Source organism: Oncorhynchus keta, chromosome 25 (genome assembly GCF_023373465.1).
Source record: "Oncorhynchus keta strain PuntledgeMale-10-30-2019 chromosome 25, Oket_V2, whole genome shotgun sequence".
NCBI lineage: Eukaryota > Metazoa > Chordata > Actinopteri > Salmoniformes > Salmonidae > Oncorhynchus > Oncorhynchus keta.
Genome location: NC_068445.1, coordinates 39,838,458 through 39,850,675, shown reverse-complemented (window position 1 = coordinate 39,850,675; position 12,218 = coordinate 39,838,458). Strand labels below are relative to the sequence as shown.

General features: G+C 39.7%; 3 long non-coding RNA genes across 25 annotated transcripts; all 3 read left to right on the top strand.

The window, feature by feature from the left end:
• The first annotated feature begins 1,461 nt into the window (after positions 1-1,461).
• On the top strand, positions 1,462-6,375 carry LOC127911779 (uncharacterized). Of its 11 annotated transcripts, XR_008079359.1 has the most exons (5): positions 1,462-3,364; positions 3,401-3,500; positions 4,733-5,186; positions 5,245-5,484; positions 6,332-6,375. It is a non-coding gene; the product is annotated as an uncharacterized LOC127911779 (long non-coding RNA). The 11 variants fall into 11 exon arrangements; XR_008079358.1 differs by lacking the exon at positions 6,332-6,375 and having other exon boundaries at positions 1,462-3,292; positions 5,245-5,734; XR_008079353.1 differs by lacking the exon at positions 6,332-6,375 and having other exon boundaries at positions 1,462-3,328; positions 5,245-5,734.
• A 1,100-nt stretch (positions 6,376-7,475) lies between these two features.
• Positions 7,476-8,160, top strand: LOC127911780 (uncharacterized). Its single transcript, XR_008079362.1, has 3 exons — positions 7,476-7,585; positions 7,702-7,735; positions 7,982-8,160. It is a non-coding gene; the product is annotated as an uncharacterized LOC127911780 (long non-coding RNA).
• A 2,172-nt stretch (positions 8,161-10,332) lies between these two features.
• Positions 10,333-11,499, top strand: LOC127911778 (uncharacterized). 13 transcript variants are annotated; one of them, XR_008079342.1, is made up of 4 exons: positions 10,430-10,758; positions 10,861-10,906; positions 10,962-11,007; positions 11,097-11,499. It is a non-coding gene; the product is annotated as an uncharacterized LOC127911778 (long non-coding RNA). The 13 variants fall into 13 exon arrangements; XR_008079339.1 differs by having other exon boundaries at positions 11,092-11,499; XR_008079348.1 differs by lacking the exons at positions 10,861-10,906; positions 10,962-11,007 and having other exon boundaries at positions 10,333-10,452; positions 10,555-10,758; positions 11,092-11,499.
• Positions 11,500-12,218: the final 719 nt, after the last annotated feature.

The following is a 12,218-nucleotide window of genomic DNA, read 5'->3' as shown; positions in this document are numbered from 1 at the left end:
CCTTTGCTTTGGTAAACTCCAGTACTGTACGTCCAAGTACCTTTTTAGTTAGTATACTGTATATTCAGATACACATTCATGAAAAGCACATGAACATTTCAAGTACAGACAGTAATACTGGACATCAAATTAAACCCTCAGGCATGGAGTAATCCCCAGGTGAGAGAGAGACAGAGAGACAGACAGAGAGAGAGACCGAGAGAGACAGAGAGATGATTGGTGTGATTAGAGTAGCAGTGACAATGATCGGAACATTTGTTCAACTTGATTCAGTCATGTTCCCCAATAGATTGATACCTTAGACTTAGTCTGGGTTCCAGTCTCTTTTAGCTAACATTCCACGCCAAAGGCCATGACAAGGAGTGTCAAGGAGTCAAATGTTAGCTAAAGAAACTGGAACTCAGGCTAGCTTAAACTTCTGTCTCAGTACTGTAGATGTGCACTGACTTTACATTCATTAAAACGGTAAAAATAAATGACCTTTCCACTTTCAACTAAAGACATATGTTCACATAAATGTAAATATTTACATGTTTTGTAGTTGGAGGTACTGTTCCCCATACTCATCACTAAAATACACAAGGTACTAAACTATAATCCATTGAACAGTGAGCACAAACCAACATTAAGGCTATAATGGCTAGCTACAGTCCATGATTTTCACTGTAAGTGCAAAATACTTTGTCAAGATGCCGACAGAAGACTGATTCAATCGATATATAGTACAGTTTACAGACAGATGACATATACCAGTGTTTCAACTGTTTCAACTGTCCATAAGGTTCATTGGTTGTGGCAGCACGCTTGTCAATCACACTTGACATAGGTAAGCATACAGCAGGACACGTCTCTTGTTTTTACATACAGTATTTACTGGGGAATGAAGGATCTACTGGTTGCAAAATCCCAATAACTTTCACAAAATGTCCACGTTTTCTAGAAATCTAGTCGTCAGATTCCCGCAATCAGGAATAAGCACAAAATCCGGAATCCTCTAACTAGGATTTCTGGAAAACGCGGACATTTTGTTGCACAGAATTTTGGAAACTATATTTGACATATGTGTGATTTTGGAAACTATATTTGACATATGTGTGATTTTGGAAACTATATTTGACATGTGTGATTTTGGAAACTATATTTGACATATGTGTGATTTTGGAAACTATATTTGACATGTGTGAGATTTTGGAAACTATATTTGACATATGTGTGAAAACTATATTTGACATATGTGATTTTGGAAACTATATTTGACATATGTGTGATTTTGATTTTGGAAACTATATTTGACATATGTGATTTTGGAAACTATATTTGACATATGTGTGATTTTGGAAACTATATTTGACATATGTGTGATTTTGGAAACTATATTTGACCTATATTTGACATGTGTGATTTTGGAAACTATATTTGACATATGTGTGATTTTGGAAACTATATTTGACATGTGTGATTTTGGAAACTATATTTGACATGTGTGTGATTTTGGAAACTATATTTGACATGTGTGTGATTTTGGAAACTATATTTGACATATGTGTGATTTTGGAAACTATATTTGACATATGTGTGATTTTGGAAACTATATTTGACATATGTGTGATTTTGGAAACTATATTTGACATGTGTGATTTTGGAAACTATATTTGACATGTGTGATTTTGGAAACTATATTTGACATATGTGTGATTTTGGAAACTATATTTGACATGTGTGAGATTTTGGAAACTATATTTGACATATGTGTGATTTTGGAAACTATATTTGACATGTGTGAGATTTTGGAAACTATATTTGACATATGTGTGATTTTGAACTACAGACACTTTCGGCATTTCTTATGAAAATGTAAAAAGTTGTTTCTTGAATACTTTTCTCATTTTGTCAGGAATCATAAACTGGTATTGGATGTGACTATTTTATTCAACAATTACAATAGATTTGACTGTTTTTCCAGAACCTTCTGCAGATGTCATTAGCATCACATCATAAAACATTATATATTTTATTTTAAAACTTTATGACAAACAATGGTTTTATTTAATCTGTCTATATGATTTGGTGCTACCACAATAAGAAACATATATTTTAATTTATTAATCCATAAATATGTGCCTTTTGCTGGCTGAGCTTCTATACCGGCACGGAGGCTACCATCGACAATGCAATTTATTGTTGAAATTGTTATATATTTATAATTTCTACAATCGTTATATTGGGAACAAGTGCTTTACACTTGACATAGACAGAAGTGTGCTATTTCATGTGTAAATATTTATTTTCTTTAGAATGCTGTGTCCACCTGACACAGCCAGAAGAGGACTTGCCACCCCTCAGAGCCTGGTTCCTCTTTCTAGGGAGTTTTTCCTAGCTTTTCCTTCTACACCTGCATTGCTTGCTGTTTGGGGCTTTGGGCTGGGCTTCTGTACAGCACTTTGGGACATCTGCTAATGTAAAAAGTGCTTTATAAATACATTTGATTGATTACATTGTGGCAGTAATGACGGGGTAATGGTGTATCGCATTAGGATAGTTGTTGAAAATAAGTGGGAGGAAATGGATATCTACACATAATCGATTGCTATAAAGACAGTATAATATCATGTAGTAAGCAGTAATGAGCAGAGGTATACATTCTATTCAGAAGTTATACAAAAAGTCACTATTTTGTAATGGTAATAACCCGGGAAATGATCAATACCGACACATTTTGTGTTGGAAATGACAATTAGTTAATTTTTGTGATTGAACTGCCAGTCCATAAGGTTTCTCTTACTTGACTTAAAACCTTTTGCTTTTAGGGGAGCATAGGTCATTCACAAACTTCCCCTATGCCGTTGTGAGTTCTCCATGGCCCAATCCAGCCCCATTTCCTGCATTTTATTTGGATTTCATGTAGTTATTGTTGTGCGACTTCCTAGAGCTCTTTGTTTCTTCTGGGTGTTTGACAAGTATATTGACAGGATGTGTCTCAGGCATTTGTTTATGAAAGTTTGATGTCTATTGCTCGTTACGTTTGTGTTTCTCCACGTTTCTTCCCCGTAGAACTGATTTGATATTGGAGTTGAAGATGCATATTTGATTTCTTGTTGAAATGATCTTGGAGGTCCATATTTGATTTCTTGTTGAAATGATCTTGGAGGTCCATATTTGATTTCTTGTTGAAATGATCTTGGAGGTCCATATTTGATTTCTTGTTGAAATGATCTTGGAGGTCCATATTTGATTTCTTGTTGAAATGATCTTGGAGGTCCATATTTGATTTCTTGTTGAAATGATCTTGGAGGTCCATATTTGATTTCTTGTTGAAATGATCTTGGAGGTCCATATTTGATTTCTTGTTGAAATGATCTTGGAGGTCCATATTTGATTTCTTGTTGAAATGATCTTAGAGGTCCATATTTGTCTTGACGTTTAAAAAAGCTCTTCTTGACTTCCCTATTCTTGTTTGTCAGTCCGTCATTTCCTCCAGCTTTCCCGATTACACTTCCCAGGTCAGTGAATATATCTTGGAGGTTACTTGATCCCAGGTCAGTGAATATGATCTTGTTACTTCTCCCAGGTCAGTGAATATATGATCTTGTCCATATTTGATTTCTCCCAGGTCAGTGAATATATGTTAAATTCTCCCAGGTCAGTGAATATATTTGATTTCTTGTTAAATTCTCCCAGGTCAGTGAATATATCCATATTTGACTTCTCCCAGGTCAGTGAATATATTTGATTTCTTGTTGAAATTCTCCCAGGTCAGTGAATATATTGTTAAATTCTCCCAGGTCAGTGAATATATGTTACTTCTCCCAGGTCAGTGAATATATCCATATTTGTTACTTCTCCCAGGTCAGTGAATATATTTCTTGTTAAATTCTCCCAGGTCAGTGAATATATGTTACTTCTCCCAGGTCAGTGAATATATCCATATTTGTCTTGACGTCCCTCTTCTTGACTTCCCTATTCTTGTTTGTCAGTCCGTCATTTCCTCCAGCTTTCCGATTGAATATTATGTTATTCTCCCAGGTCAGTGAATATATGTTACTCTCCCAGGTCAGTGAAATATATGTTACTTCTCCCAGGTCAGTGAATATATGTTATCTCCCAGGTCAGTGAATATATGTTCCCAGTTACTTCTCCCAGGTCAGTGAATATATGTTACTTCTCCCAGGTCAGTGAATATATGTTACTTCTCCCAGGTCAGTGAATATATGTTACTTCTCCCAGGTCAGTGAATATATGTTACTTCTCCCAGGAATCAGTGAATATATGTTACTTCTCCCAGGTCAGTGAATATATGTTACTTCTCCCAGGTCAGTGAATATATGTTACTTCTCCCAGGTCAGTGAATATATGTTACTTCTCCCAGGTCAGTGAATATATGTTACTTCTCCCAGGTCAGTGAATATATGTTACTTCTCCCAGGTCAGTGAATATATGTTACTTCTCCCAGGTCAGTGAATATATGTTACCCAGGTCAGTGAATATATGTTACTCCCAGGTCAGTGAATATATGTTACTTCTCCCAGGTCAGTGAATATATGTTACTTCTCCCAGGTCAGTGAATATATGTTACTTCTCCCAGGTCAGTGAATATATGTTACTTCTCCCAGGTCAGTGAATATATGTTACTTCTCCCAGGTCAGTGAATATATTCTCCCAGGTCAGTTACTTCTCCCAGGTCAGTGAATATATGTTACTTCTCCCAGGTCAGTGAATATATGTTACCTCCCAGGTCAGTGAATATATGTTACTTCTCCCAGGTCAGTGAATATATGTTACTTCTCCCAGGTCAGTGAATATATGTTACTTCTCCCAGGTCAGTGAATATATGTTACTTCTCCCAGGTCAGTGAATATATGTTACTTCTCCCAGGTCAGTGAATATATGTTACTTCTCCCAGGTCAGTGAATATATGTTACTTCTCCCAGGTCAGTGAATATATGTTACTTCTCCCAGGTCAGTGAATATATGTTACTTCTCCCAGGTCAGTGAATATATGTTACTTCTCCCAGGTCAGTGAATATATGTTACTTCTCCCAGGTCAGTGAATATATGTTACTTCTCCCAGGTCAGTGAATATATGTTACTTCTCCCAGGTCAGTGAATATATATGTTACTTCTCCCAGGTCAGTGAATATATATGTTACTTCTCCCAGGTCAGTGAATATATATGTTACTTCTCCCAGGTCAGTGAATATATGTTACTTCTCCCAGGTCAGTGAATATATATGTTACTTCTCCCAGGTCAGTGAATATATATGTTACTTCTCCCAGGTCAGTGAATATATATGTTACTTCTCCCAGGTCAGTGAATATATATGTTACTTCTCCCAGGTCAGTGAATATATATGTTACTTCTCCCAGGTCAGTGAATATATATGTTACTTCTCCCAGGTCAGTGAATATATATGTTACTTCTCCCAGGTCAGTGAATATATATGTTACTTCTCCCAGGTCAGTGAATATATATGTTACTTCTCCCAGGTCAGTGAATATATGTTACTTCTCCCAGGTCAGTGAATATATGTTACTTCTCCCAGGTCAGTGAATATATGTTACTTCTCCCAGGTCAGTGAATATATGTTACTTCTCCCAGGTCAGTGAATATATGTTACTTCTCCCAGGTCAGTGAATATATGTTACTTCTCCCAGGTCAGTGAATATATGTTACTTCTCCCAGGTCAGTGAATATATGTTACTTCTCCCAGGTCAGTGAATATATGTTACTTCTCCCAGGTCTTCTCCCAGGTCAGTGAATATATGTTACTTCTCCCAGGTCAGTGAATATATGTTACTTCTCCCAGGTCAGTGAATATATGTTACTTCTCCCAGGTCAGTGAATATATGTTACTTCTCCCAGGTCAGTGAATATATGTTACTCCCAGGTCAGTGAATATATGTTACTTCTCCCAGGTCAGTGAATATATGTTACTTCTCCCAGGTCAGTGAATATATGTTACTTCTCCCAGGTCAGTGAATATATGTTACTTCTCCCAGGTCAGTGAATATATATATGTTACTTCTCCCAGGTCAGTGAATATATGTTACTTCTCCCAGGTCAGTGAATATATGTTACTTCTCCCAGGTCAGTGAATATATATTACTTCTCCCAGGTTGAATATATGTTACTTCTCCCAGGTCAGTGAATATATGTTACTTCTCCCAGGTCAGTGAATATATGTTACTTCTCCCAGGTCAGTGAATATATGTTATTCTCCCAGTTGAATATGTTACTTCTCCCAGGTCAGTGAATATATGTTACTTCTCCCAGGTCAGTGAATATATGTTACTTCTCCCAGGTCAGTGAATATATGTTACTTCCTTCTCCCAGGTCAGTGAATATATATGTTACTTCTCCCAGGTCAGTGAATATATGTTACTTCTCCCAGGTCAGTGAATATATGTTCCTTCTCCCAGGTCAGTGAATATATGTTACTTCTCCCAGGTCAGTGAATATATGTTACTTCTCCCAGGTCAGTGAATATATGTTACTTCTCCCAGGTCTCCTGTCCAGGTTTATGGTGTCGTCTGTTGTCTGGTTGATGCTCATTACCTTGGGGTTTGATGTGCTCATGTTAAGTCCCAGGGTCGTTGCCAAAGTAGCCAGTTTTATGTTACTTCTCCCAGGTTTTGTTCTGCATCTTTTGTTACAGGTCAGTGAAATATTTCCCCCAGGTCAGTGATCAAAAGTCAGGGTGTGGGTGAATAATGCCTTCTCAGGTCATGAATAAGGAAAAGGCATCTACAACTAACTCATCTCAGGTCATGTTGGAAAATAAAACCTATAGTGATATATGTTACCTGATGAATATATGTATTTCATGTGAATATTAATAACTTTTTTTGTGAATGTATGGTTCCTCTCTGTCAAAGGTCAAACTGAGTGAAACTGATTGGTCAGTGAATCCCTTGAATATATGACAACATTAATATGGGACAGTTTGAGCCTCCCAGGTGATATAGTGGAGGTCAGTGAATATATGTAGTGGTCAGTGAATGATGATGAATAGTGGGTCAGTGAATGATGTTATGGAGGTGATGATGTACTTCTCCCAGGTCATGAATATATGTTACTTCTCCCAGGTGATGATGTAATGGAGGTGATGTTAGTGGTCAGTGAATGATGATGTCCCAGGTCTCCTGTCCAGGTGATGATGTAGTGGTCTGGGTGATGATTACCTTGGGGTTTGATGTGCTCATGTTAAGTCCCAGGGTCGTTGCCAAAGTAGCCAGTTTTGTGGTTTTGTTCTGCATCTTTTGCATGAAATATTTCCCAATTATCAAAAGTCAGGGTGTGGGACAACTGCCTTCTCAATGAATAAGGAAAAGGCATCTACAACTAACTCATCTCAATGTTGGAAAATAAAACCTATAGTGATCCTGATGGTATTTCATGTGAATTTAATAACTTTTTTTTGTGAATGTGGGTTCCTCTCTGTCAAAGGAAACTGAGAAAACTGATTGGAAATCCCTTGGACAACATTAAGGGACAGTTTGAGCCTCCTGATGTAGTGGAGGTGATGATGTAGTGGGGCTGATGATGTAATGGAGGTGATGATGTAATGGAGGTGATGATGTAATGGAGGTGATGTAGTGGAGGTGATGATGTAGTGGAGGTGATGATGTAGTGGAGGTGATGATGTAGTGGGGGTGATGATGTAGTGGGGGTGATGATGTAATGGAGGTGATGATGTAATGGAGGTGATGATGTAATGGAGGTGATGATGTAGTGGAGGTGATGATGTATGGGGGTGATGTAGTGGATGATGATGTAGTGGAGGTGGATGTAGTGGAGGTGATGATGTAATGGGGTGATGATGTAATGGAGGTGATGGGAGGTGATGATGTAGTGGAGGTGATGATGTAGTGGAGGTGATGGGGTGATGATGTAGTGGAGGTGATGATGTAGTGGGGTGATGATGTAGTGGGGGTGATGATGTAGTGGGGGTGATGATGTAGTGGGGGTGATGATGTAGTGGAGGTGATGATGTAGTGGAGGTGATGATGTAGTGGAGGTGATGATGTAGTGGAGGTGATGATGTAATGGAGGTGATGATGTAGTGGAGGTGATGATGTAATGGAGGTGATGATGTAGTGGAGGTGATGATGTAATGGGGGTGATGATGTAATGGAGGTGATGATGTAGTGGGGGTGATGATGTAATGGAGGTGATGATGTAGTGGGGGTGATGATGTAGTGGGGGTGATGATGTAGTGGGGGTGATGATGTAGTGGGGTCGATGATGTAGTGGGGGTGATGATGTAGTGGGGGTGATGAGGTAGTGGGGTGATGATGTAGTGGGGGTGATGATGTAGTGGGGGTGAATGGTGGTGATGATGTAGTGGGGGTGATGATGTAGTGGGGGTGATGATGTAGTGGAGGTGATGATGTAGTGGAGGTGATGATGTAGTGGGGGTGATGATGTAGTGGAGGTGATGATGTAGTGGGGTGATGATGTAGTGGAGGTGATGATGTAGTGGGGGTGATGATGTAATGGGGTGATGATGTAGTGGGGGGTGATGATGTAGTGGGGGTGGAGGGGTGATGATGTAGTGGGGGTGATGATGTAATGGAGGTGATGATGTAGTGGGGTGATGATGTAATGGATGATGATGTAATGGAGGTGATGATGTAGTGGGGGTGATGATGTAATGGAGGTGATGATGTAGTGGGGGTGATGATGTAGTGGGGGTGATGATGTAGTGGGGGTGATGATGTAGTGGGGTGATGATGTAGTGGGGGTGATGATGTAGTGGGGGTGATGATGTAGTGGGGGTGATGATGTAGTGGGGGTGATGATGTAGTGGGGGTGATGATGTAGTGGGGGTGATGATGTAGTGGGGGTGATGATGTAGTGGGGGTGATGATGTAGTGGGGGTGATGATGTAGTGGGGGTGATGATGTAGTGGGGCTGATGATGTAGTGGGGCTGATGATGTAGCGGGGGTGATGGTGTAGCGGGGGTGATGATGTAGCGGGGGTGATGATGTAGCGGGGTGATGATGTAGTGGGGGTGATGATGTAATGGAGGTGATGATGTAGTGGGGGTGATGATGTAATGGAGGTGATGATGTAATGGAGGTGATGATGTAGTGGGGGTTGATGTAGTGGGGGTGATGATGTAGTGGGGGTGATGATGTAATGGAGGTGATGATGTAATGGAGGTGATGATGTAGTGGGGGTGATGATGTACTGGAGGTGATGATGTAGTGGAGGTGATGATGTAGTGGGGGTGATGATGTACTGGAGGTGATGATGTAGTGGAGGTGATGATGTAGTGGGGGTGATGATGTAGTGGGGGTGATGATGTAATGGAGGTGATGATGTAATGGAGGTGATGATGTAGTGGGGGTGATGATGTAGTGGGGGTGATGATGTAATGGAGGTGATGATGTAATGGGGGTGATGATGTAATGGAGGTGATGATGTAGTGGGGGTGATGATGTAGTGGGGGTGATGATGTAATGGAGGTGATGAAGGCCATTGGTAATTTGAAGATATCAGCATCAATCTGTTTAATGGAGACGGCTGTACATCTATATCAATGACCTTGCTGCTGGGTCTTCTACCGTACTTCTTCCCCTTCTCTTTGCTGAGGATATATTTGATTTTATCACACAATTTTCCTTCACTAATTAACTAAGCTACTTCAGACATGGTCATATGTTCTGAATGGTCCAAGATAAACAAATGATCTTTAAATGTAAAAAAAAAAAAAAATCGAACTTTATTGTATTCACGAGTAAGAATAAGAAATATTGTTAAAAAATATTTTTAAAAAGAGCCAGAATCTCAATTGGTGGGAATAAAATGGAACAAGTCATATCTACTGTGTTCTAATTAATGAAAAGGTGTTCTGGAAAGACCATATTCAGTTTGTCTGCAGCAAAGTGATGAAATGTGTTGGTATCATCAGAAGGATTAGAGGCTTGGTTCATCAGGCTTGCTTCCTAACTCTATCCTACAGCTTCATTTACCCATATCTCATTTACTGTAATATTTGTCTGGGCCCGTACATATGCCTCCTTCCTACAAAAATTACTCCTCATACAAAATACATTTGCAAGACTAGCCACTTCCTCTAATTACCTGGCCCCATCTGCACCTTTGTTTAAGATACTCAATAGCTTGTCTATTTATGACATTAATGTACACCAATTATGCACTTTCCTCTACAAATACTCCTACCTCCCAGACAGTTTCCCTAAACCCTTCAATGGATTATTCCAGGTTCATTCTGAAATCCATCTTTATAACACAAGACACTGTGATAACCTTCACCCTCCCCACTGCCACACATAGTCAATTCTCTATCAGATACAGAGGTATCATACTCTGGAACTCTTATCTTCACATTGCCAAAACCTCATCATCCCTCAATAACTTCAAGAGAAGACTGGAGGTCAGCCTGATGAACCAAACTACTCAGTAATCTGATCCACAAAGACTGGGGGTCAGCCTGATGAACCAAATTACTCAGTAATCTGATCCATGAAGACTGGGGGTCAGCCTGATGAACCAAACTACTCAGTAATCTGATCCACAAAGACTGGAGGTCAGCCTGATGAACCAAACTACTCAGTAATCTGATCCATGAAGACTGGGGGTCAGCCTGATGAACCAAACTACTCAGTAATCTGATCCACAAAGACTGGGGGTCAGCCTGATGAACCAAATTACTCAGTAATCTGATCCATGAAGACTGGGGGTCAGCCTGATGAACCAAACTACTCAGTAATCTGATCCATGAAGACTGGGGGTCAGCCTGATGAACCAAACTACTCAGTAATCTGATCCATGAAGACTGGGGCCTGATGAACCAAACTACTCAGTAATCTGATCCACGAAGACTGGGGGTCAGCCTGATGAACCAAACTACTCAGTAATCTGATCCATGAAGACTGGGGGTCAGCCTGATGAACCAAACTACTCAGTAATCTGATCCACAAAGACTGGGGTCAGCCTGATGAACCAAACTACTCAGTAATCTGATCCATGAAGACTGGGGGTCAGCCTGATACTCAGTAATCTGATCCATGAAGACTGGGGCCATGAACCAAACTACTCAGTAATCTGATCCATGAAGACTGAGGTCAGCCTGATGAACCAAACTACTCAGTAATCTGATCCATGAAGACTGGGGGTCAGCCTGATGAACCAAACTACTCAGTAATCTGATCCATGAAGACTGGAGTTCAGCCTGATGAACCAAACTACTCAGTAATCTGATCCATGAAGACTGGGGGTCAGCCTGATGAACCAAACTACTCAGTAATCTGATCCATGAAGACTGGGGGTCAGCCTGATGAACCAAACTACTCAGTAATCTGATCCACAAAGACTGGAGGTCAGCCTGATGAACCAAACTACTCAGTAATCTGATCCATGAAGACTGGGGGTCAGCCTGATGAACCAAACTACTCAGTAATCTGATATCTGTTTTAACAAAACGTTTTTATTTTTGTACTTATGTATTGTAATGAGTTTTTTTTAGGTGATTTGTATATCAGTCCTTGGCCTGACGACGACCACACCTGTTCACTGCTTCACTGTTATCTGGATGGGTGTTTATCACTTGTCTTCTTTGGTGCAAATAAATTAAAATTAAAAGCTAAAATTAAACTAAATGCGAAACAGTGACCTCCAGCAAAAAAAAAATGTAATAATGATAACAAAAGTTTAAGGTTATTTGAGTGTCAACTTAACATATGTAAATGAACAAGATACCCCATGGACACCAAAAGGCCTGTAGCTGCAGAATAGCCTGTATACAGCTACAAGCCGCTTCAAATTACACAACAACATGGAATGTCATTCTAGTGCAGGGGTTCCCAACCTAGGGGGCACGCCCCCTATAGGGGCCAACGTTTCGTGGGAGGGTGGCACAGGACCTTCCTTGATTTGAGTGGTAAAAAAAATGCTTTAAACTAGCAACAAGCGGTAAAATGCCAGAGGAACACACGACTCTGATGCACATGGGAATTAATATCTTTGGTTTGTCTCTATAACATTCAGAAGCTAAGCTACAACATTCTAATAGCAACAGAGTCACACACTATCAATTGATCTATTCACTTTCTGTAAAAGAGAATATGTATATTTACATTGAGTGTTCATATAAATTATCATAAAACATATTTGGAAACATTTGGGGAACTTGGGTCTAGACTTTATCTTCCTCATCTATTCTTCTTATTCATATGTAAACAGCCTATCTGA